At 31.5% G+C, this 27,788-nt stretch overlaps 1 long non-coding RNA gene across 1 annotated transcript; it reads left to right on the top strand.

Annotated features, from left to right (window-relative positions):
* Window positions 1-23,661: 23,661 nt before the first annotated feature.
* LOC132719064 (uncharacterized) lies at window positions 23,662-25,245 on the top strand. Its single transcript, XR_009624164.1, has 4 exons — window positions 23,662-23,926; window positions 24,469-24,546; window positions 24,715-24,814; window positions 25,033-25,245. It is a non-coding gene; the product is annotated as an uncharacterized LOC132719064 (long non-coding RNA).
* The last annotated feature ends 2,543 nt before the right edge of the window (window positions 25,246-27,788 follow it).

Genomic DNA, 27,788 nt, shown 5'->3' with positions numbered 1-27,788 from the left:
TCTTATTTACAATGCGGCCTTCTAAAATAAAAATAAAAACACACACACAAAAGAACACATATCAATCAAAGAAAATATAACATGTAAAAAGAAATGATTAAATGGTTATCACAATTTTAACATATATTAACACACATATACTGAACATTCATACAATTCATTTTATGTATCATTAAACATAATACTTCCATCAGTGCATCATTTTAATCTGCAATTTAAAAAGTAAAATTAACTTACAAAATTAACACAGTCAAAAAAAAAAAAAAAACTTGAAACTAAGACAGACACCCATTATTAGAAAACATAATAATAAAAAAAAAACACATGTATGAATGTAAAGAGCGTATCCTGTATATATAAGACATACGGACCGTGCTAAATTTGATTAAATAAGTATTTCTTGAAACATTTCTTAAATATTGGCAATTTTGTTTTTCTTCTTATAGTCAGTGGTATCGAATTCCAAATAACCATGGCATTAAATTGGAATGTGTCATTAAAATAATTAGTACGTGGTTTGTAAGACGAAATTAAATTTCCGTGAGATATCGATCTTAGATTATACTTTTGATTATTAGATATGGTAAGTAAGTCTCGGATATATTGAGGGGACATATTATTCAATGCTTTATATACTTGGACACCGCTGTGAAAAATACATCTTTTCTTGAAAGGCAATATTTTTAATCTTTTGTATAAATTTTCTGATTGTTTTCTCATTGGAAGGTCTAGAATAATTTTGCAAATTCGTGTTTTGTATTTTGTATATTTGGCATATATATTTTTTGTTTTCTTTTCCCCATATATTACAACAATAATCAAAAAATAGGAAGAAGGTATGCATTATAAAAAAGCATGCGAGATTCCTTATTTAAAAAGTACTTTATACGCCTAAATAAATAACTTTAGAGTTTCAATTTTTTACACACATCATTTACCTGACAGTGCCAATTGAGTGTATTTTCAACATAAATACCAAGGCAGTTTTTGTGATTCTACATTGTCAAGAGTTGAGTCGTTAATTTTCAAATTTAATGCTTTTGCAATCTTTAGCTTTTGTCTACTACCTACCAGCATACTTTTAGATTTTTTAGGGTGTAAAAGCATATTATTTATTTTACACCACTTAGTAATCATATTAAGGCTATATTTGTAGTTTTTCTTCTATAACTGATATGTCATCTCCAGATTTATGCAACGTGGAATCATCAGCATATAAATCTATGTTAACATCCTCGCAAATATTTGGGAGATCATTTATATATAAGAAGAAACAGTAAAGGACCTAATATTGAGCCTTGTGGAACGCCAGAGGTAACATATTGTACGTCAGATTTTAAGTCTCCAATTTGAATTATTTGCATACGATTAGACAGATACGAATGAAACAGTTTTAATGATGTGACAGAAAAGTGATAAAGTTTGAGTTTATATAAAAGTATTTCATGGTCAACTAAATCAAACGCCTTTTGCAGGTCTAAAAATACTGTACCTATATATTTTGCCACTATCAACATCTTTTAGCCAGGAGTCTATCAAATGAATTAGGGCCGTATTGCATGAATGATTCTTTCGAAATCCTGATTGTTTTATTATGTAAAATATTTGTTTTTTGGAAAAAAAATGCTGTAACTGATTAGCTATGTGACGTTCAAAAATCTTAGATATTGTAGGCAAGATAGAAATAGGTCGATAGTTGCTCGGATCATCTTTCAGTCCAGATTTGAAAATTGGAATAACTCGGGCATTTTTTAATTCATCGGGAAATATTCCTTGTCTTATACTGTTATTAATTATGCTAGCAATCATTGGGTCACAAAGTCACCACACGATTTTATTATTTTTGGACCTAGTTCATCTAGTCCAGTGGCTTTATTTGCATCTGTTTATCAATAATGTTTTTAACTTCAAATGCAGAAATGCTTTCAATTTTGAATTCTTTCCATTTCAATTTATTATCTAACTTATCTTCAATATTTTAAATTCGTCGTTAGATAACTTACTTTTTCGACAATATTAGAAATGTTTACAAAATGTTTGTTCAATTCATTATAATATTAGCATGATCAGTAAATGTAGTATCGCCAAAAGTGAGCCGTTCGGGAATAAGTACATTTTCCTTTTTACCTAAATTAGTTAAATCATTAATATTTTGCCAAATGTATTTTGGATTTTTTCTTCTTTCATTTATTGCATTATTGAAGAAAATTCTTTTTGCTTTTCTTAATCTCTGAGTTTATTTTATTTCGTAATAATTTATAATTATCGAAATCTCCATTTTTGTGATATTTATCTCTTAAAAAATATCATTGCTTTAATTTCATCAGTGAACCATTTAGGCTGTGCATCAACATTTAATTCTCTTTTCTTTTATTGGAGCATGTTTGGTAATAATATCTTTTTACTATTGAAAAAAAGGTTTGTAAAGCTAAATTTGGATCAACAATATACTCCACAGATTCTAGAGAAGATCGAGCTAAATCAGTCTGAAAAGATTGTTCATTAGATGTCTTGAATGATCTATATTTCATTGTCTTATGGAAACCACGTTTAACTCGTGATTTAACTGTTCTAATGAAACAGACAGGGAAGTGATCACTTATTGATAAATTTGATACAATTATATTACATACATGTGAATGACTATTCACACTGCCATAAATATGATCAATTATTGTTGCACTAGTTTTAGTTGTTCTTGTTGGAGTTTGAATGAATTGCTTAAGACCAAATTTTGTTATTAAATTAGACCATTTTGTATTATTGAACTTGTTTCTGAGTTTATCAGGCATAAAATTAATATTTACATCGCCTAGAATATAATACTCAGAATATTTAGAATCAATTTCATCAAGTTGCTATGTTCGTATTCATCAATCCATGATTGACGTACTTTTGGAGGGCGGTATACATAGTTTACTAGAAACGTTTTGTATTAGGGTAGTTTATCTCTATCCAAAGAGATTCTAAATTTTCATTTTCTAGGTCATTTCGACGTTTGTAGGGCACTTTCTCATTTTATGAAAACTATCAACCCCCCTCCGTTTCTTCCATTTCTATCCTTCTTTCAAAAACAAAGTTTTCTATTTTCAATTCATTATTATGAATATTTTCATTTAGATATGTTTCACAAATACCAAAGATATCTGGTTTGTTCATTTTTCCTAGATGATATCTGATTTCATCCATTTTTGCATCAAATGTTGTATGTTGACGAACGCAAACCGCAAAGCCCTTAGAAAAATAGTCAAAAGTGTTGATATTGTTTTGATTTGTAACATTATTTCCATTTCCAGGTTTATGTAAAGTAGTAAGCTTTTTCTTGTTTACATTATATTCTAAACTAAGTAGTCGTCTTTTAAATAATAGCTATTAAAAGTATTGAAAAAATAAATTATCAACAAAGCACGATTTATACCGATAATAACGATACAAATTTGATAGCAGTTAAAAATTAATGTGTATGTATGAACGCTACAGCATAATTTAACAACGCTTATAAATGCCAGTATCCATAGATATGGTAAAATGAATAGCAGATAATTGATATCACTGTATCATATTGTTCTTCTGTTTCCGATCATAGTAATATATTTTAAAAGACTCACATGCATTTTTAAGACTAACGCTGTTATATTACAAACCTCATAAAATTTGTTAGATAAATTGTTAAAGTTATTTTCATAAAAAAACATTTAATTTGTATGAATTACAATCATAAAAATAAACTAGTTAAAAAATCCCATACCTATTTCTGAGCTATACATAGTCCTGTCAAAAATATCCTAATGTGAATAATGCATATGTCTATATAGTTTAGTTTTTTCCATCTCGTAGTCGGCCAGGGGGTTGATTCCATCCATAATCGAGTCGTCTGCTATTTGTAACATCATTTGTTAGTCTGCACTGAGCCGTAACGTGATTATTACGTTCACAGTTGTCGCAATGAATCCTGTTGTAGGGCTGATGGCGCCGACCCATGTGCCTGTCTGACTCCCTTATTTGTTCATATTCACTACCTCCGTTTGCACGTGTAAATCGCGGCATTCCGATAGCACGTGGCGAGTGCGGCGTTCCGATTGCACGTGTAGAAAGATGCTTCTCATAAACCGAGCGTTTTTGCGGAATGATGTTAAGCACTTGATTTATTGCCATCACCAGTGTTCTAGATCCAGTTTCATTAAGATGAATCCCATCACGGTGGAAGAACAGCTTAACGACACCTCCATCTCCGTACACGAACGATTTGTACACATCAATAAGAGTCGCGTTGGTTGACGTACATATTGCACGGATTTCATCATTTAGATGTGTGACGTCTACGTCAGATCTTGGACAAATTGTTCACAAATGTACACGGATTTCTTGTTTCTGAAGACTTGTAACAGTTTCTATAATATCATCACATGTTGTGGAAAGTGAAGCTTTGGAAGAGACGTCATTTCCGCCTACATGAATCACAACGTTTTTACATTCATTAATATTCCAGTGACGGGCCCGTGAAAGCGCATCACTGGCTCTAGCTCCGCGAATGCACGCAGTTCTTATATCTGAACGGAGGCCTTTCTCTTTTATTCCTTTCAGTATTGAATCTCCGAGAATGACAGTATCAGATTTTTGATTGTACGGAGTCCTAGCATTTATGGAAGTTTGTTCATTACCGTCATGGAGTTCTGGATTCCGAGGTGTGTGAACAGGGGGGATAATATTAGGTGTTTCAGTTTCTGTGCGTGAGAAATTGTGTCCCTTGTCGTGGAAGTGTTTAAGAATGTCATGAACAGACTGTACTTTCTTCAGCAGTGTTTCTGAATATTTGGCAATGTCGTTATCTAATTTCAAAGTGCTATCGCACAACGATTCAACTCGATCATTAGCATTAGAATTTATTTGCGATACTTGCCGTTTTATGCTGATTATTTCATCTCGTAATTGGCCTACTTGATTTTGGTAGCTCAACGCTTGATCAGTAATAGAAGCCTTCACTATTTTCAATTCAATTTTTATATCGCGTAACAAATCAACGATGTAATTACTGTTTATATCACACTGTGTTTCAGTCTGTACCGAAATATCAGATCTACTGTTGGTGTTATCAGTATTAGGATTGTCACTGTCTGATTTAGAAATAACATCGACATCAGTTGAATTATTACACTCTATAGACAAAGGTGAGCATTGGCTTGGTTCTGACTCACACTTTTTATTATTAAGGTGCTTTAAAATCAACTGTCTAATGTTGTTATTTAGATTCCCTACGGTACATGTTCCTTTTTGAACTTCGTACTCTATGCAGTGTAGAATATCGTAAAGATCATTGCTCATAAAATGTCCTGTATCCCGGCCATTGATAAGAGCAGACGATGTTGTATGGTACATATTTAAAGTAAACATACTTGCACGCCCGTTTGACATTTTATATATGGTTTCAACGAGGTTCCCTTTGTTGTCACAAACTGGTATGATTTTCTTTGTATAGTTCACTTTATCAGAGGAATAATAGCATTCAGTTGCGTATTTGAAAAATTCATACATACCAGTGCTCATTTTTAGTCTCACTCCTCCTCCGGTTTCTGTCACCAAAAATCTTCCTGGTCAGTCGCAGCAAGCTTTTTCCTCAAATTTTTATCTCTATTTAGTGAATAATCCTTAATCTCAGTGGAAATGTCATGAGTTTTCTCATCATTTGTCTCCGGTGAGTCCACTTCCGGTTCAGAATTTTCCAGCGCAAGTTCATTTTTGGCTGACATTGTCCAAATTACTTTCAAAATTATAATAATTTTGATATATTCTAGAAGATCGTGAAAACCTGCATCGAATCACATCATTCCCGGTGAATATTGACGTTTTATGGCGTTTAGATAATTTATTTTCAAAAATTTTAACGTCCGCTTTCTGAAAAGTTGTTTTGACGTCACGTGCGTTTTCCCGAGTGAAGCACTTCTTCGAAGCAGCCGTGTCTTTTATTATTTTGAGTTAGCCGCATGACTAACTGCGGTATTACACTATTAACTGTGCGAGTATTAAAAATTATTGCAAAGTAAATAGAAATATTCACATATGCTTAATATTTCTGTACCTATTATATGTTTTCAATTTATTGCAGGTCATTTGTAATTTGCATGCTTGTCCATTTGACGAAAATTATGTTCTTTTCTCCGTAAACAAATAATGGGCTGTTCATCAGGTTGATTTCCTATAATGAGGTAACTTTTTTGAACTTATATAAAAACCATACTAAAAATCACAGAATATGATGAAGCATCGAATTCAGCTTAAAACTCGTTGTCTGTCTATCAAAAGGAGTACTATTTTGCATTGGACAAAACTGCATCAGCGCAGGTACAGTGTATGTTTATAGTATATTCCAGATCGGCTTTAGCAGAATTTAACATTTAATCATGGTAATGGTGAAATTTCGAATTAAGAAACCGCAATTGTGTTCATACGGCGGTTATCATGGAACATTCAATGTGACACTTTCGTGCCATTCCATGAAAAGCGGTGTATTGTCCCCTATTAAAAGAATGTGTCTGCCCTAAACGAAAAAAAAAAGACAATGGGTGGAACTTAATAAAATGAAAATTTGATAAGCGTTCAGAGGTTATGAAATATTCATATCATATATAAGCTGCAAAAGACAAATTTAAAAGTAGAAATATTATTTGAATATTGGGGATCTAATTTACCTTTTTTGCCTAACATTTTGCAAAATAATTTTGTAAAACAAAGATATGATTTATTTCTTTAAAAATTGCGCAAATATGTACATGGTGATTATATTTATGAGCAAAGGAATTAGTCAATTTAAAGCATATAATTATATTGTTACGTGCCTTAAACATTGATTTTCTATTTAATAGTTGTCTTGTATTATCACCCTCCCAAATTATGAAAAAATATGATATAAATTCACTTACTTTCAGGACCTTTTTGCGAATACGGGATATATAAAATATAAAAACTTACACTCTTAACTGAGCACGCACTATGAAGAACTTGTTCTCTTTCTTTGGGGTTATTACTTATCTCAGAAATGAAATTGCCATCGATCAATGCCTTAAATCCTTGAACCGCTTCACTCTTCAAAGGTATGTCTGCAATTTGTATATTGCAAGTTTTTGTTCTAGAGTACCACTCTCCACTACAAATGTGACAGAATACATTTGCGTATAATTCTTTGCTCGGAATGGTGAGATAATACCACTGTTTCTACAAAGTGTTCTTATGTCATCTTTTTGAAGCATTTATCCCTTCAGGAACCTGGAAATCGGTCGATTTGGAACAAGTATCGATAAGATTGGTGTAACATTTTAAAGGTTGTAAAATGCCAACATCTTCAGGAAAGATGAAATTTATTTTACAGCTTTCAGGAACTGATTTTGTTTTCAAATGCATTGGCAGCAAGTGTTATACCTGGAAACAGGTTTGCGTCGCGACAGTATATAACAGCATCCCAAACTATGGCGCCGGTATCTACACCATCTTCCTGTGCGCATTTAATATTTTTGTAAAGCTTCTTTGATTGTGTTGAATACACAGGATACAAACTACCCCAAGGAGCAACATTCAAATCACCACACATGATATTGGAATTATCTTCTGAATGCCCCTTCAAGGTTTTATTAACTGATGAAACCATCAAAAAACGATTGGTGTAGAATGTTGTTCTTCTGTCGGCTGTGGAAACATTGGGTAAAGACAATTGTGACTGTTACCGTTAACTGTCAATTTCTCCTTATGTTCATTTTCAAATGGCAATATCTTTGGGAAACAGCAGCTGCGAGTTTTTTGTACATTCCGCTGAACATGAACATGCTGTAACAAAACATTACTATTTTAATGACATGATATTTATATAATTCTACAGGTTATATATTACCACTTTCACTAGACGAGATAGGTTAATTCACTACAAAACAAAACAAAACCTTATTTTACCAACCCCTTATATTCATTTCATAAGAATAGGTAATATTTATTAACAAAGTAACTATATAATGTATGCTTTATTCAACGCTATACTTTATAATTGCTTATTGAGGTAGTTTGTAAACTCTAGAAATATTTCCCTCATATTCTGTAAGCAGCTTGTTTAACAAAATAACATAATTGATTGTCTACATATGTACCCTTGACTTGACACACAAGCGTTTATTCTCTTCAATACATGTACTTCCTATTACTTACTAATGAATTTATGATGAAATTCTGGAAACAAAGTGATCCCTCGGAAGCATAAATCACAACAAAATAACATAAGAATTGCAGACTCGGTTTGATTGAGTCTGTACATGAGGGATAATGTATAAGTGCAACATCCCTCACGCCCCCTAGCACCGGTTTGAGCGGTACTCAAAGCACACTTCCTTTTTAGAAGAAAAGAAAACTATATCATAAATTAAACAAGGGTGCCATAGTCACAAAATACGCCCGTTTACGAAAAGCTTTAGATGGAGATGGGGGCATTATGGATAAATGTTATCTAGCAAGCAAGTTTTTATTCTTGGCACTGTGTTGTTAAATGAACCTTAAAACAAATCAGTAGGGAAGATATGCACAGGATGTGTGACCTTGACCTTGGTCGCAGGGACCTGAATTTTATGCACGGCACTCAGCCTCACAATGATGAACATTTGTGCCAAATTATATTGAAATCCCTCTATGCATGTAGAAGTTTTGCTCCAGACAAGCGTTTTTCTATGAGCTCTAACTGTGACCTTCACCTTTGACCTAGATACTTGGTTCATGTGCAGGGCACTACGTCTCATGGTGGTGAACAATTCTATAAAGTAACATTAAAATTCCTCCATGCATGTAGAAAATATGCTCCGGACAACATCTGGATATTTAATCATCTCCAGTGACCTTGACCTTGCAAATATTAACCTAAATTAAATGTGTCACACCTGTAGTCATGATAGTTACCATTTGTGCTACAATCCATCAATAAATGATGACTAAATGGTCCCTATACACATCTTCAAATTTTTATCTGAACTTTGACCTCTATGTGTAACCTTGACTTTGGTCGCAGGGATCTGAATTTTGCGTGCGACACTCAGCCTCACAATGGTGAACATTTGTGCCAAGTTATATTGAAATCCCCCTATGAATATAGAAGTTTTGCTCTGGACAAGCGTTTTTCAATGAGCTCTAAGTGTGACCTTGACCTTTGACCTGGAGACCTGGATCATGCATGGAGCAATACATATCATGGTGGTAAACATTTCCATAAAGTATTATAAAAATTCTTCCATACATGTAGGGGATATGCTCCAGACAAAATCTGGATATTTCACCATCTTTAGTGACCTTGACATTGCATATATTGACCTAAAGTACATGTGTCACAGCCGTAGTCATGATAATGACCATTTGTGTTACAATCCCTCAATAAATGATGATTAAATCGTCCCTATACACATCTTCATATTTTTATCTAAACTTTGACCTCTATGTGTGACCTTGACCTTGGCTGCAGGGACCTGAATTTTGTGTGTAACACTCCGCCTTACAATGGTGAACATTTGTGCCAAGTTATATTGAAATCCCTCTATGCATGTGGAAGTTTTGCTCCGGACAAGTGTCTGTCAATGAGCTCTAAGTGTGACCTTGACCTTTGACCTCGAGACCTAGTTCATGTGCGTGACATGGCTTCTCATCATGGTGAACATTTCTATGAAATTTCATTAAAATCCCTCCATGCGTGTAGGAGATATGCTCCGGACAAAATCTGGATATTTCATCATCTTTAGTGACCTTGACCTTGTATATATTGACCTAAATTATATGTATCACAGTCATAGTCTTGATAATGACCATTTGTGTTACAATCCCTCAATAAATGATGACTAAATGGTCCATATACACATCTTCATATTTTTATCTGAACTTTGACCTCTATGTGTGACCTTGACCTTGGCCGCAAGGACCTGAATCTTGCGCGCGACACTCCGCCTCACAATGGTGAACATGTGTGCCAAGTAATATTGAAATCCCTCTATACATGTGGAAGTTTTGCTCCGGACAAGCATTTTTCAATGAGCTCTAAGTGTGACCTTGACCTTTGACCTAGAGACCCGGTTCTTGTGCGCGACACTGCTCCTCATAGTGGTGAACATTTCTATGAAGTTTCATTAAAATCCCTCCATACATGTAGGAGATATGCTCCGGACAAAATTGGACGCCGCCCGCCCGCCCGATTACCGCCCGCCCGCCCGCCAGGGGCGTTCCCATAATACGTCCCGTTTTTCAAACGGGCGTATAAAAAGGCTTACATAAGCGTCACGCTTATACGATTTAAAGATGGTTTGTGCATAATTATAAAATGTTGAAATAGAGAGAAATAAAAAAATCCCTAAAAACCGACAAAGTGACAAAATTGAAAACTTTGCAGGCTCGGACTGATTGAGCCTGGCCATATTATTATAGAAAACATTGTTTGTGCAGAATAAGAAGATGTTAAAACATACCATCGCAGCAAGATTTCCTTCCTGGGTTGAATACAAAATCGTCAGCAGAGCCGTTAGACGATTTATTTTCTGAGCAGACGTCACTTCCGGGGCAAAGGTATTCAATGATATCCGTAAGTTGAGTTGTAATTGTCAAGTCAACACTTGCTCGGCCGTTGCCCATAAACAGGTACAGTAGTGCGACCAGTTGAAACATCTCTGCACTTTGCTTAAGACCTAAAAGTTTATAATATGTTTAAACTGTTGTACTGATTATATATTTTCATACAATCTAATTCAGTATTATATATTGATAATTCACAGTGATTTCTTTTTTTTTAAAAAACAATTTCTAAGTATCCAAACTATTGTTGAAAGCCGCATGGTCTAATTGGATGGACAAAAAAGAACACTCCATGGTTAATAAAGTGTGCAATGATATTATTTTCATATTTCACATTCTAATCTATTTTAATGCGGACATATCCACGTCAGAACAGCTAAATGTGAATGTATGAATAATTTAATATTCCTGTGAATTCTCACTCAGGCTTTTTATTTCAAGTCAGTCGAATGTCAATATTAATTTAATGATAAAAAGTTTTGTCATGCGAAGAGCAACACATCGTAATTAAATTAAATGCTTTCAGTAAAATGGACAAATGAATACTATAATACACGGTAAATTTATTTGAAAAACATTTAAAGCCTTCATATTAATGAATAGTTTCAAGAAAATCACCTGGTGAAGGGTCAACAAGCAACATTGCCAAGCAAGATAAAAACAAAACACCTCGACTGGACATAATAATGTATGGTAATGAATTTGTTATTGCTATCGCGCGCCATTATTAAAAGTTTACATTCAAATCCAATTAATGAATAATTTAATGACAAAAGTTAATTTCAAATATGTACTTTATCCCGCGTACTATCATGTTTTAAATTTAATGAATTTAAAATATAATTCACCACAATTTACAGCTAATCTTTTGATTGCATCAGATCAAAAATTAAATCACTTATTGTTTTCGTTCTCGAATTTTACAATTATAATTATAGCTTTATTTAAAAACACTACTTATTAATATGACTTCTTAGACAAATGAAGAATTATTTACATTTATTTTTATATCTTTTTACTCAATACATAAATAATGTATATAATTTAGTCTTTATAGAAGGAAGAAAATATGATCGACAGCTGTATCAGCCCTTGAACGCATATCGTACAATTCACGACTTATCTTTATTATCATAATTTATTCATAAATACACTATGCAGTGTAAAAAAGTAGAAAAAAATCAAAAGTTTTAACAAATATTAAAGCAATCAATATAGTTTAAAAGAGAGAAAGATAGAGGAAAAAAGAGTATGCGGTACTTCCATATAAACATTTTGTGTCATTAATCATTGTTTTTGAATTTATGAAAATACTTTTAAGACATCTAGTATATAACGTCTTAGAAAAATTGTATGTATCTAATAAATTTGGAACGGAAAAAATATATAGAGGATATTTGTTTAGTTCAGTGTAAGATCGGAATATATTTCACCGAGTGAGCACCAAAAGGTATTTTATACGAGTGGCGCAGCCACGAGTGAAATATGAACTTTTAGTGTTCACAAGGTGAAATATATTTCGATCTTACACTAAACTTAACACATGTTCTTTTTATTATATGCAAAGAATAGTTTTAAAAAGACATTAAACCTTATACTGAATGAAAAGCGCGCCAAATAATAATATAACGTGACGTCATTTACGACGTCACGTCGTAAGTTGGTACCCAGTTCTGTGCACGCTGGTATTTCACTGAAACAACGTAAGGGGCTTAAACTCAAAACAGTGAAATTATCATCAAAGTGGTAATTTCACTGTTTCACTGATATATTTCTGTAAAACACCGAAAAGCATGTAATAAATATTTTTTTATTACATTTAGCTGTGTAATAAATGTTTTTTTTTATTTTCTGGAATATACTTTGGAATTTCTATCAAATTTAGTGAAAAATAATAAGTAATAAAATACAAAACAATGAAATATCAAACTTTTTATAGCTTTAAAAAATAATAAATATTCAATATTTTATAACTAATACATTAATATTTTGTATATTACTTTTTTGCATACGAAATCAGGAGAACAAGTTATTCTTCGGAAACCTAAATCATAACAAAAGTATATGCGCATTGTAGACTCGTTCGGTATTCAATAAACATATATGTTTATTAAGTTAAACAAGACTTCCATTGGAAAGAATATATGAACTTAATTTAAATTAATAATGTTATAAGCTCATCGCATCTTTCTTTGAAATACAAATTATATGACGTCACAAAATATATTCGTTATGAAAGGACACCGATATATTAATGCAAATTTTATAAGGTATGTAGTCAGACGTTTTATAAGTAAATGTTTTGGATTCCGCCAATTATCTTTACTATCTTAACTGAAATTATCAAATTTCATGTGACTAGTTCAAAACTTAAAGTCATTGCCGATATATTCGTTTAGCATAATAGCATGCCGACTATACGCAATGAACACAATTAATGAATTGTATTCAAAAAATAAGTAACTCAACATTGTTTGATTTGTTCAAGGATTAAAGTCTTGCCTAGTGATTAAAAGAATAATTTGTTAACTCCACAATGAACGCTGTGTTTTTTACAACAACTTCGATATCAAACTATGCTATTAAAACACTGACAAATATAGAGAACAGTCCTTGTGTGTACATGTATCGCAATAGTTTGGTGCATTTACCATTAATTTTATTGGCTATGGATGTTTGGTAATCGTGTGAATTCCCACAGTATAATTTCCCACCGTCATAAGCAATATGAGGTAAGCAATAGGCAATGGGCAAGAACCTCTCACTATTGCAAGTATCAAGAATCATTACACGAATTTTAAGGGGTTTTGTGAATGTTTGTTTGTTTGGTTTTTTACGGAAAGTCAACACATTTCTGGCCATATCGTGCCGAATGCTAAAATAGGCCTTAAATGTTATGTTAAACATTGTAAATGACAATAAAATGAGCCAATCAGATCAAAGAATGCAAATTTATCTCTTTCAAATAATCAATGATGTTTTTTCATGAAATTGTATTAAAGAGTTCTTTGAGTGAATTTACACAATAAAATTTATTACGGGCCTGTGAAAAATCATTACATTCAAGAAGAAAATGCAGTAAAATTTTCATTACAAGCTACACAGAACAAAAAGGGGCATTGTCATTCGTGAGGAGATGAGAGTAAGTAATTTCAGTGTGTCCAATTCGGCATCGAAGAAGAACTGTTTAATCATGGCGGTTTGAGATGGTTAAAATTGATTCATTATCTTGTAACCTCATACTTGATGTAAAATTATTTTCAAATTTTTATATGACGAAGAATAATCGTCTTTGGGGAAATTAACGTGATATAAGCAACAAAAAACTACCCGTCAGATATTTCCAAAGAAACAAATGTAAAATTATTGGAATTGCTTTCTGTAAAGAGCGTGACATAAATGGAAGAGATACAATACACAATAACTTACATATTTTCGTTAATAAATAAATCTATTTATCATATCCGACATGTTAATTTGTATACAAAATATGTAAGCTATAATTATGAATTTTGAATAAAAGTAAGAATTTGCTTAAAAATAAGAAAAAAATAATTAATTTGATCAAATATTTCATAAACTTACACACTTAAAAAAAACAATTATAACAGTTACTGACATATATATATATCCGTTTGCAGTAGTTACATTAAAAAAGGTTATAGTACTTACTCATCTATAGGCGCGCGGCTGTAATATACACCACAGTAAATATCTTAACTCCACTTGTCTTTCAATCTGGACGCAACAAGATCTGACAAAAGACTAATTCACTTGCGCATGTATGATGGTGATTTATGTCTATCCTTTAAACCTCTGTGTGACAGGGTGAACCTTGTACGCGAAGTTTGAACCTTCCTAATAATGTTTGATATTTGAAAATTTCATTTGTTTAACGGCAAATTCAAAGGTACCATGGTGAGCTAATTAGGCGTATAGGAATTATTCTGTATATTTATGAACTGAAAATGACTCCGCCTTAAATTAGTGAAATATCAAACTAAAGAAGTCAACAGAAGTTCAGTAATCAAAAGTTTTCTCAAGCGAACAACAAATTGTTAAAAGATTAAACGCTTCAAATACAGATGATAAGAGAGTGTGTACATGCATGATTTATAACGTTAGGCAGGTTCACTAACCGAAGAGTTTAGATCTTATTATAGATCATAATAAATATAAAAATGAAAGGTGATATGACAACATATACGTTTGCTAGGGCGTGGTCATTGGAGAATTTGACATTCTAAATAATATGTTCATTACATTTTTCTTCTTTAGTCCTAGTCGATGATATATCTTTAGAATATGATTATTATTTTGAAATATTGTTTTAAACTTAAATTGAACAAGTTCATTTTAAATGTTGAATTCTGCTTAAGCCAGTGCTAGAGGGCGTGGACGGTAGTTTGCACTTTACAATACCGTCCATGAACAGGCTCAATCAAACCGAGCCTGCAACATTTTCTATTACGTTGTGTTGGACTTTCTTTAGGGATTCTTGCTTTCTCTATTTCATTACTTGCATGTCATTACACTAATTTTTATTACTTATTAGTTATTATATTGACAGGATATAAATATTTGTAATGAGATGATCAAATCACATCTCCCTTTGTCATGTTAAAAAAAAATAGAAACAGATATTTATGGTAATTTTCGGCCATTTCCTGCAATAAAATCTAATGAAATAATATGTTAGAGCGAGAATGATATAAGTAGAATTAATATAAACTGATATTGTAAATGAATATTACTGAAAGTTCTATACAATTGTTGTTAAAACCCGTACGATTTTATCAAATATTCACATTATCATAATTATTATAATTAAACTTATAGTATTCTGAAGGAATAAAATGGTAACATTTTTCTAAACCTGTATTATTTCGTTCTGCAAATATTTGAAAAAAAGCTCTATTTATTTTTCTCAAACAATAATCTTAAGCTAATGAAATGGACTCGCAAAGGATAAGAAACATATATAGAACTTTTATCAGCAAGGCGCCGTATGTAAATTGCGCCAGCATAAACAATGTTCATACCTAACATTTTAACTAATATCGATGCATTTAAAATTACAATCAAAATGGCGAAAGATGCCTGAAGTCCCTTCTTTTCTGCATTTCTACATGATACATGAAAATATGTGCATAATGCAAAGTCTTTTTTTGTATAATAAAATAAAAAATTGAATCTGGTTTAGTTATCAATACTGCAGTTCGTTGCTATTCGTAAAACGAATCAGTTTAAATATGCTTTTCAGGTAAAAGTGCGATATCATTTGTCAATAATGTTTTGATAATGATATTATCATGACCGTCATTGCATTCAGGAATTATACATGTCGCAATGAGTCGTGCATACTTAAAGTAAACGCGCAATAACGATACGTGTTCGTGTAACTTTAACATTTTATGTTTTCTCTCTGTTAATATACAGTAAGTTTTTCTCGCGCAGTTCTTAACGCACATTGATAATCAACAAGATATAGACACAACTAAGGGAAAAAAGATAACTAAGATTCGATTATCTCTAAAGTTATTAAACTCAAGTATTTTTTTATTCGTGATAATATGAACAAAGAAGTCGACGCGATATTGTATTGAAGGAATATCAATTTTAAATAAACGTATTCTGTTAGGTTTTTTTTATCAGACATATTTGTAAAATAAAATACAGATTTATTTTCATGCGTCGATAAATTTGACCAAATAATTTCATAGGTCATACGAGTAGATATTTGTAAATTACTTTATGGACTGTAAAAGTATAAGCATAGATAATTTTACTTATTATATATTGTCGTTAAAATTACTAGTAAATTTCTCACGGATATTTGTCTCCGACATTTTTTTCACGTCATAATATCTTATGAGGCATTCGCTTGCTTTAGTGCAGACCTGAATAAGTTAAAGACTTTGTAATATTTTTGGACATCGCGACAAAAATCGAAACATTTTAAATCAAATCTAGTAATGTTTCAAAGAAAGGCATGTCACGCATGTTTATTACATAGCCTTGCACCAATAAACTTTATTTATCCTTACCTTCAGATAAATGATGTAATTATTGACGGAGAATAGTGTCATACATTCGGATTGATCGTATCAACTAGGGACGTAATAATCCAAATATCTTTAACACTGAAATATGTCCTTTACTACTTCGTCTGATTCAATATCGATTGATATATTTAAATAATAAATTGTGCACGTTTATGCTTGATACTATTTGGTGAATATTACTAAAAGCTGCGCATAAGATAATCATGAATTTCCCTTTCATAAATAAAGTGTTTACATCTAAAATCGTCGAGCCCAGAACGTATTTTAATCAGATTCTGACGATGTAGTGTAAATCGATTTAATATTACTTAACAATAAGTAACTTAATAAACAAAGCCTTAATTTGTTTTGAGACTAAAGATGATTAGCGTAGTAGTAAATGATTAACAATTGATAGTTCAACGATTTGATCAATCTTACTTGTTGAGCTTAAGTACAATATAATTATTTCGAAGAGGCAAGTGACTCAATCTAAGCTGTATGTGGTACTGTAATATGTTATTTATCTTGACTCCGGAAAGCAGGATTCTCAGATAAAATAATTAGTCCAAACAATCTACAACTATCCTTCACTTAAATGTTGATATAAAATTACAGTGCTGTAAGTATAGTGTTTTTAGCTTTCTAAAAAATCAGTTCTAAATCTAAAATTGCAATTCCTAAATGTAAATGTAGTGTTATCACACATCAATATGATAGTAAAATCGTAAAAATGGTAGTAGACTGTTACAATATCGTCAATTCCCTTAAATAACATATCATATTTGTATGTTTGGCCGCTAAATACGGCCTTAGTGAACGTGTTTTGGGATTGCTATTGCTGTGCCTTTGATGTTTTCAACAATTGTGATAACATATCTACGAAAGATCGCTAGTGCCATTTCAACTTCATGAATTCCCGATTTCATCTTCATGAATTCACAATTTAAACTTCGTGCATTCCCGTTTTCAAAATACGGAATTCACGAATTCACGATTCAGCTTCATGAATTCACTACTTCAACTTCACGAATTCACGATTTCAACTTCATGAATTCACGATTTCAACTTCACGAATTCCCGATTTCAACTTCATGAATTCACGATTTCAACTTCACGAATTCAACTTCGTGAATTCACGATTTCAACTTCACGAATTCACGATTTCAACTTCATGAATTCACGATTTCAACTTCATGAACTCACGATTTCAACTTCACGAATTCACGATTTCAACTTCATGAATCCGCGATTTCAACTTCATAAGGTTGAAATCGTGAATTCGTGAAGTTGAAATCGTCAATTCATGATGTTGAAATCGTGAATTCTTGAAGTTGAAATCGAGAATTCATGAAGCTGAAATCAGGAATTCATGAAGTTGAAATGTCCCCACGGGTCTTTCGTACATATATCTTTTCGGTGATGCAAACAGTATGTCATGAACGATACATTGGTAACGGCTTTTGGATATCAAAAATGTCAATGTCAAATGTGGTCAAACCTTAATTCGGGTCCAAGCAAATTTTCAGTAATTTTATTTTACCGAGTTAATTACAAAATTAACAAAAATCCCTGTCAAATTAGTATCCACTTTGGACTCCATTTTTACTTCCTAAAATTTCCGTCTTATATATCAGATTAAACTTAGAGGAAGTAAACATTTACCATTAAACATTATATATTTGCAAGTCAATGTTTGATGACAATTTGCATTTAATATTGGACAGTGTTTATACCATGTGATAGATGGTATAAATAAACGTTAACTTCGTTTGGGTTTGGCCAGATATTTACTCAGTCTAGACGAAACATTAAGGCATTATATAAAGTAAAGAAAACGGAAGGCAAATATTAATTAAATGTCAAGTTAATTACAAAGACGGACGACTAGAAGTCTGCATAGCCACTAGTCATATTCATCAATGTAAAAAATATGAAGTTCAAAATCGCAAAGATAGATTGTGTTCGGCAAAGAACTCGGTTTTAAAAAACTGAATGGTTGATGCATACATAGAATAATGTTTCCTTTTTTCCCCTTTATTTTGCTAGATGCTTACTTGGTAGAAACATCAGCACTGAATGTGTAATGTGTTGCCTTAAGTGCAACAAAACATACACATTGAAATAAGTTGACTGCCATTCAAAATACTAAAACATCACAAAATATATAAAACGAATCGATACGCTTTTAACCATATTTTGAATATTATCCTTCTTTTAACTCTTTTTAAAATGATTCAGTCGATATATGTTGTGTCAATAATACATCAAATGATCACAACTTCTACTTGAATCGATTTTATAAAGCTATGGTATTTCATTATGTTACATTAATCAATCGATTTTATAAAGCTATGGTATTTCATTATGTTACATTAATCAGATACATTGGTAACGGCTTTTGGAATATCAAAAAAGTCAATGTCAAATGTGGTCAAACCTTAATTCGGGTCCAAGCAAATTTTCAGTAATTTTATTTTACCGAGTTAATTACAGAATTAACAAAAATCCCTGTCAAATTAGTATCCACTTTGGATTCCATTTTTACTTCCTAAAATTTCCGTCTTATATATCAGATTAAACTTAGAGCAAGTAAACATTTACCATTAAACATTATGAATTTGCAAGTCAATGTTTGATGACAATTTGCATTTAATATTGGACAGTGTTTATACCATGTGATAGATGGTATAAATAAACGTTAACTTCGTTTGGGTTTGGCCAGATATTTACTCAGTCTAGACGAAACATTAAGGCATTATATAAAGTAAAGAAAACGGAAGGCAAATATTAATTAAATGTCAAGTTAATTACAAAGACGGACGACTAGAAGTCTGCATAGCCACTAGTCATATTCATCAATGTAAAAAATATGAAGTTCAAAATTGCAAAGATAGATTGTGTTCATTTCAAAGGTAATGTTACAGTTCATGTAAATCATGAAATATCTTTTGTCAGAAGATTTTAATTATCAACATAGTTGCGTTCCTATGGATACCTAGACAAATGAAATTAATGTTTTCTATAATTGGTTTGATTATTTATCGGTAGGTTTAAGACTTGAACATAATTTTCTCCTAATTACTGTTCCGACAGTAGCTTTTTTGAAAACTACTGATATAGATCTAGTGGGTAACAGTGATGAACGTTACATTAAGTTATACCGGTGATCAATAATATAATACAGGTTTTGTTCTTGTACTTCAATTACTGAAGAATATTACAAAAACATTTTGTGTTTTAATTTGAACTTTAAACTAGATAAGTTTACGGTATGTTACTATATATACATTAGAGTAAGTCAATATAATCATGTTTTGCATCACGGACTGGAATATTTAACTTGTTCTTGCAGCGCGGCTTTGCTAACAATTACCCTACAGCCGAATATTCATCTATAACGAAGAATATACATGTGTTACTATATTAAGGTTATAGCTTCTCTATCAAGTCAGCCTCAGTTTATTTTAATGAGGCAAATTCTGTTATTTTCTTGACAATTTGGAAATTAGTTTCTCTACAACCTAATCAATTTTTAGCATGGCTTAAACTGATGATAACATACAAGTGCACACAACAGAATCTCAAATATAATGGCACATATGTCAGAAGCAATATACATAGTACCTGGCCCCTAATTAACACATGGGATCGCTTGAATTTTCTGTGTTGAGTAAAAAAAAATATTAATTGATTGTAATTAATACAAACATGTCGTAACTGCTTCAGAAAATAAAACTTATGAAGCTGTTAAATCTATGGCACTGTTTGCAGTTGCTTCTGAGTCTGTGACCTTTGGGTTATTACATTAGATTAAAGTAATCATTGCATAACATTAACGACCGCAATTATATCGTTTTGACTGAAGTCTTTTTTACGAACATTACACTGTTTAATTTAGTCGATAAAAAATCTGTGTCTATGATGAACTAAGCGATGAATTTGTTTATCCGTTTAAATAAATATTTTAAGCCGTATTTTGGAACTAAATCTTACAAAAATCTTATTTTTCCGAACACAAAACAACAAAAAAAACTACATGTTTTAATTATTTATTTAAGTTTTCTTCTGTGCTGCAATAACTGTAAAAGACATTTTGCCATATAGACGTTGATTTATTTGTTGAAATTTCGATATAAGATACTATGTAATACTTTTCAATACATTCACCGTCCCCTAATTCAGATGCTTCAGTCATCACTTACGTACATTGTGTTCCCACTAAGTATTAATTTGCCAGAAAGTACCTTATCAAACTTATTTACAGAATCTGTCTTTCTGGTTCACTTATAATTGAACACACATTATGTTTCCTCTTGTGGTAATGATGAGGTTTCTCAAGCAACATGGATGTTTCGAATTTCTGCATCAACGATTAAATTGGTCTTTTCTTCTATTCTACAAAGCACTGATATAGGTTAAAACATAACAGAGGAAGAAAGAGAAATATTGAGCAAATCAAAAGCAAATTAACAACATCTGCGGATGTTTACAAATTCAAAATTTCACCATTTTCGTGTTTAAATGTTGAATTCTGCTTCAGCCGGTGCTAGCGGGTTTGACAGCAACTTGCACTTTCCAGTACCGTCCATGAACAGGCTCAATCAAACCGCGTCTGCAACATTTTCAATTTTGTCGTTTTGAACAATCTTGAGGGATTTCGTTTTTCTCTATTTTAATACATCTTTTTAATACTTTAAAAATAACCGCAACAGGAAAATGGAGAAAATTATTAATGTGTATCTTTTTTGTCATATGTAAGCAAGCCAAGATTTCTTATTTCTTATATTAATACAATTTTGTAAAGTAGGCATTTACTTTATCTTCCGTAATACTAAAACCATATTAGACGTAAATTATTGGTCACTGTACGCGGTTTATTCATTGTTATTATCAATAAGATCAGTGTTGTATAAAATGATTTCATAACCTTTTGTGCTTAGATATTTCTTTTCAATACAAAAAAGAAAATTAAAGAACAAAACAAAAAACAGCACGTTAGCTTAAGAAGAACTGCACATTTTACGGAGAAATGATAAATAAAAATTAATGTGATTTTAATTTGTAAATAAACGTTCGATGACAATTTGCATTTCGTAATAGACATTGTTTTTGTATTTTGCGTAATAAGTTTTATCTTCCAAATATCAGATATTTGCTTAGTCTAGACGAAACATTACGGCAAACTAAAATCCACATTTTAATTTAATATCAATCCAAATACACATATGGAGGACAGGAAGAACGCATGACCACTAGTCAATGCATGCAGGTTATGTAACAACAAAGTTAAAAATCATTCAAAAAAGCTTGGTCAGGACGTGAGCATGCAAAAATCGATTATTTGATAGACATGACATATTTACAGGACACGATTGATACCTTTTACCCTACCACACCCCCACCCCCCCCCCCCCCACACACACATGTATTAACTTATTTCAACATTAATACAGCAGTTTGACATTAGAAACGTTGAGATGAAATGAAAATGTAACATATTAAAAATGACAAAATAGTGGTTAGTTTCTTTCATGTAAGTTGTTGAACAGCGTTGGCATTGATTTGGTAACGGGTATGTGCTACACGTTATGATTTACGAAAGATTTCCATCTTATAAAAATCATTTAATCTTAATTTAATATGACAACAAAGATCAACACGTGTTTTATGATGTTTAAGAATGAATTTAAGACTATGCTAGAAGCGAATGCTAATCTGGTGGAAAAACAAGAATGAATGTGACATGATTTGCATAAAGGGATCAAAACTTACAAAAATGGAAAGCTGTCTTCACGTACTAAAATCTCCTTAAATGAACATTGCAAAAGTAAACAGAAATCGAAACGCTTTTAACCATGTTTTAAGTATAAGTATCATTTCTGAAACTATTTAAAATAATCAAGTCTATGTGTATTGTATAAATATTACATCAAAAGTTAAATCGATTTTATAAACTTAAGGTATTCTGTTTTGTAACATTTATCAGATAATTGAGCAATTAAATTGCAAAAGTATTGTCACTATTCTTGTAAACAGGAAATATATTTCACCAGAAGATTTTAATTATCAAAGCAATTGCATTACTATGGATACCCAAGATTAAAGAAATTATTTTTCTCTATAATTTGTCTGATTATTTATCAGTAGAACCGTTCCTATGATTTTAAAATTTGAGCATAAGTTTTCACTAATTAACGATTCGACGATATCTTTTGAGGCCTATTGATATAGATATAGTGAGAAATTGAAAAACAAACAACAAATTATTAGTTTAACTCGTTATCAATAGCATATACAGGTCAATTCCTTAAAGGTACTCCACTGAGGTATGGTCGAATGTCACAAAAAAAAGTAAAATTTCACGAACCGATAATTTTTTGTTACCTGCGTGTTAGGGACATTTATACAGAATCAGTGATACATTGATATGTCTTCTTTGGCTTGGCAATTCGTTTGAAACATAATGTTATCTCCAATTTCGAGGGAAAAGCGTTTAAATGCCTTTCAGTTTGCAAATCTAAATGTAAACAACGGTCACGTGACGAGTTTCGGGAGGACTAAAAAGCGAAACGGAGAATTTTTTGTGTATCGGCAGCAACGAAAGTGCGAAAGTGACAAATACTGACAATGCATAGATTTAAGAGCAAATTATGGGTTTGTTTGTTAAATTTCTTGTTGTGCACATATTTTCTTGTTAATAAAATCATTCAAAAGCAATTTCAATATATTTAAAGCATTCCCAGCAGGCACTCGACGTTGTTTCAACGTTGAAACAACGTTGAAATATGGTCGTGACGTTGTTCAACCAATATTCAACTATGGGCGACCATACGGTTATATTGCCAATGTATATACAACGTTGATTCAACGTTGTTTATGGTCGAAGTTTTACATTTAGTTTAATCATTACATAAACCTTTATACCACTAATTTTGTGTTATAAATCCTTTATTGAATTAGTCTGTAAGTGATTTTTGTCAGGAAAATTGCGTTACAATCTTTTTCCGTATATTCAAAATAAGCGTTTATAGAAATAAAGTTGGAAATAATTTTTCACTTTATATTAACGCTTTAAATGTTAGTTAATATGTTTTGTTGTTTTATTTTTTAGTTCTTTATGAATAAAATTAATCAATAAATTGATATTAGTCAAAACCCCGTTTATAAAATAACGCTGGTCAGGGGAAGTAATTGTTGCGGGTCTATGATTTTGTTTGTTGTCTATGATTATCGTTCGTACAAATGGTGGCGCTGTTTGGAAAATTTGAAAACAACACGATTGGCAATTTATTTGCATTTCGAAGGTATTACCGTAATGTTTTACTTTGGTTTACTGATTATCTTTCTAAAATATCATTATTTATTCTTAAAATTTTACTTTAATTTACTGTATGAAATAAATGAGAGATGAAAACACATGATTGAGTTGATTTGACACGTTTTTGTGACCTAATTGAATGATTTGGGTTCGGTAGGCCTTGTAAGCATGAAGTTATTGATGTCCTTGGCAATTTAGGATTTTACAAATCTTGGCATTCTTTAATTTATTTTTCATATTATTAAACATTTGTCTGTACTATATCTTAATTAGAATGTTATCAATTATAAAATTGAAACCTATTAAGTAGTTCGGCCCACATAATTTACGCCCCAAGACAATATATAACAATGTCTATGTTTATATTTTAGTGATAGTATTTATAAGTGTTAATAAGTTTGAAAAAAAAAACATTATAATTAAGTTAAATAACAAAGTTGAGTGTTAAACTTTAAAGTTGAATAGTCGTAAATGTATAGGGAATAATAAATCTATTTCTATTTTATTATATATTATTTTATATTCTAGATCCTGGTCCTGGCTGAAATTTAGAGTATTGCAGCTGTAGTCTGTATACCATACATTCAACATGAAAAGGACTGTCAGGTTTGTTAAATTGAAATTAATTCTTATTAATTTATATATTTGAATTTACTTACAATACAAAGTATAAATTTTTCAACTACTGGATATTTATCTTGTCTTAAAATATATTATTTTCTGAATATTCCTGTAACATTATTAATATAAAATTTACATGTTTGTTGATTTCAGGATGCTGCATAAAATGGTCTTAGCTAGAGCCTAGAATGTTAATTTCTTGGGAAATTGCTGCAAGGAACTGACGGGGATCAGTTTTTCTTACCAATCATAGGTGAGACTTTTAAATAGCTTCTTTCTAAAAAGATTTTGTTGTCTTATATACGTTATTTGCTGTCAATATGAAACTTAGCTATGTTTCAATTTCTATGCTGTTTTATGATGTAAATCTTAAAGAAAAGCATTTTAAGATAAAAACAAATCACTAAGTTGAGTAATTATATGTATAATTTGAGATTGACCGAGTCAACAACTTCTTATTTTTATTTGCAGAAGCAGTAAGAGACAGCCAAAGAAGTACTCAAACACCTAACATACCCAGAAAGATCTAGAAGAAAAGATTGGAACAGATTGTAGCTTAATTGTTAAAACTATTAAAGTGAATTTAAGCTGCACTTGAACTGTATTTTTTAAATAAAATATCTGAAGTATTTAATATTGTCTTGATATTTTGTTAAACTTTGTAACTTTGCTTTATATCCAAAAATTAAAGTATGGTGGGTTTTCACGTTGAAATGACATTGAAACTTCAACGTTGTACCAACGTTGAAGCTGCAACGTTGTATCAACGTTGAAATTTCAATGTTGTTTCAACTTTCAAATCCGAATATAAATCCAACCTTATTTCAACTTTGAAATCTGACCATAAATCAACGTTGAAACAACGTTGATGTGCCTGCTGGGTTATATCTTTGTAAACATGTTTTTTACTCCGTTACAATGATGAATTTAGCTAAACGTACGGAGTTTGAAACTGACATACACAAACTTTACAAATAACCTTTATTAAATTGAGTGCTTTCGTGTAATTAATAAATATTATGTATTAACATTATTATGGTTAAAATATCAAGATATGTAGGCTAAGAAAATTTCTTTTATCAAGCCCGTGTGACGGGTCCTATTTCAAAGGTCACTTTTTCATTTATCTGAGACCCGTTCAGAAAAAACACCGTAATACCTTTATTCAAGTCAACGAACAAGAAAGCATCAAAAATCACACAACACACACAATTTCATTCCAGAAAAAACGATTTTTCGTTTCCTCTTAACTCGGATCAAAGCACTGAAAGCACTGGCTTCATGTCACATTATAGCACAATTAGGCGTCAACTTTATCAGTAAGTAATTTGTATGTATGTCTGGTGCATATAATTAAAATTCTACATGAAAAATAATCGATGTTCCTTTGCTAAATAGATCTGAAATTTTATTTTTATCATTTTACACACATACGGTACTTGCATATTTATCCGGATTGGAATAAGAAGATTACTATCTATTATTAATATTACTATTATCATTATTGATTGTATGCTTGAGCAGATAACTTGATAAATTTCTTTATTATTGGAAGGCCTCCCTACTAGTGTTGGGTCAATTGATCTGTGCTTTTGATGTTATCGATATATTGAAGCTTCCTGGTGGAAAAGAAATTGAGAGCGGTGTAAGGGTAAAAAAGGAAAACTGGAATAAAGATCAACAAGGCGACGGCAACGTTCACATGACGCAGCCCCCGACACACTCAAGCTGCCATAGCAGGGTTATTGCCATTACTAGTGTAATAAAATTAAAACTGATTATATAGTAACTGTTGTTGTTTTTTAAACCCTAACTTTATTTCAAATTAAACGAAACAAACAAAATTATGATACTTGCAAGACAAAAGTGAAGGACAGGTAAGTAAAAGTAACTTTAAGAATTCAGTAAAATATTAACCTCACCTAATACAACAATTGTTGTTTAAACCATGTTTTAAAATACTTCCAACTCCTAGACGGTAAATAAACTTGGAAAAATGGCGATGCATATCTTAACCCGGGTTTTTACTCCTAAAAGCCTGGTTTATCATGACATACTCATTGTTAATAGTTTTGTAAATATTTTGATTTGATAAAAAACTTCAAAGTTCAGGTTCATTTCCCGACTATCTTGTTAAGACATGAGTGACTGGTTTCAGAAAATGCAATGGATAAATATAGACCGGGTGCATTTGATTGCATAAATAAGTTAGGAAGATAACCCTACTTTTCCTGTCTTATAACACTGGAATCTTTACCTTTTTCGTCTTTTTTAACCCTTCTTTTATCTCTTCTTTCTTTCTGTTTTTCTTTTTCTTTTGTTTTGTCTTTTTATTTTCCACTTGAAAGCCTGAAATTAAAGTTTTCATTGATAACTTAGCAGTGGCCCTGTGTTGCCTGGTCATGTGGGTGTTGCGTTCATTGAATGCTACCATTCCTTATTGATCCTGTTTTTCGTATGTATGCTCTGGAGATTAGGTGGGTGGTACTCGTAATACTAAGATTTATGAGATAGTGTATCAAAAGCCTTTGTAAATTGTTTCGAAAATACTGGATATCGTTTTGAATAGAGCTACTCTAGTATTTTAAACACATGAACGAAAAATATCACAGTTACAGGCATTACAATTAATTCCAAGGTATTTCGGTTATAGTGATTATACTGTTATCAAACGTTAAAGGTCCCTAAGAAATTTTTCTTTGGAAAATTTAATAAATACTAAGTGTTAGCACTAAAAAATAAGAAAGGTACACAAGATTGCTTGCAAAATCTTTATCGACAGGATAACTATGTTCACAAAACATGATTTCTTTCACAGTCATGATCAAATGTACATACTGTCATTTTCTTCCTGTTACCGAAAGATAACGAACCTTCGTAATTATACCCAGGAAGATTTCAAGTAGTAGACAGAATGTTCTTAATATTTGAAAAGAAGTAAATTTATGAAAGAGAAATCGGGGATGCTACTCATTAAATTATTTGCCCATAAAAGAGGGTTTATTTTACTCGTTTACATTATTTTCAAAAGCAAAAGTCTCAATTAGCAAAGGTATACTGATATTAAGACGTAAACCTGACATATAGAATTCATTTACCCGTGAAACTGGAGTGACAATATGTTACTTAAAGTTGCTAGTGTATCTTTTTTCAGTGCCTTCAGTACTTTGATCTAATCTGTAGACCAACTAAACTGTATCATTTTCACCGAAAAATCCTTAAATTCT

The sequence above is a fragment of the Ruditapes philippinarum genome, unplaced genomic scaffold (assembly GCF_026571515.1).
Source record: "Ruditapes philippinarum isolate M1 unplaced genomic scaffold, ASM2657151v2 ctg1080_1_1_1_1, whole genome shotgun sequence".
Lineage (NCBI taxonomy): Eukaryota > Metazoa > Mollusca > Bivalvia > Venerida > Veneridae > Ruditapes > Ruditapes philippinarum.
This window is presented reverse-complemented; position numbering and strand designations above follow the sequence as displayed.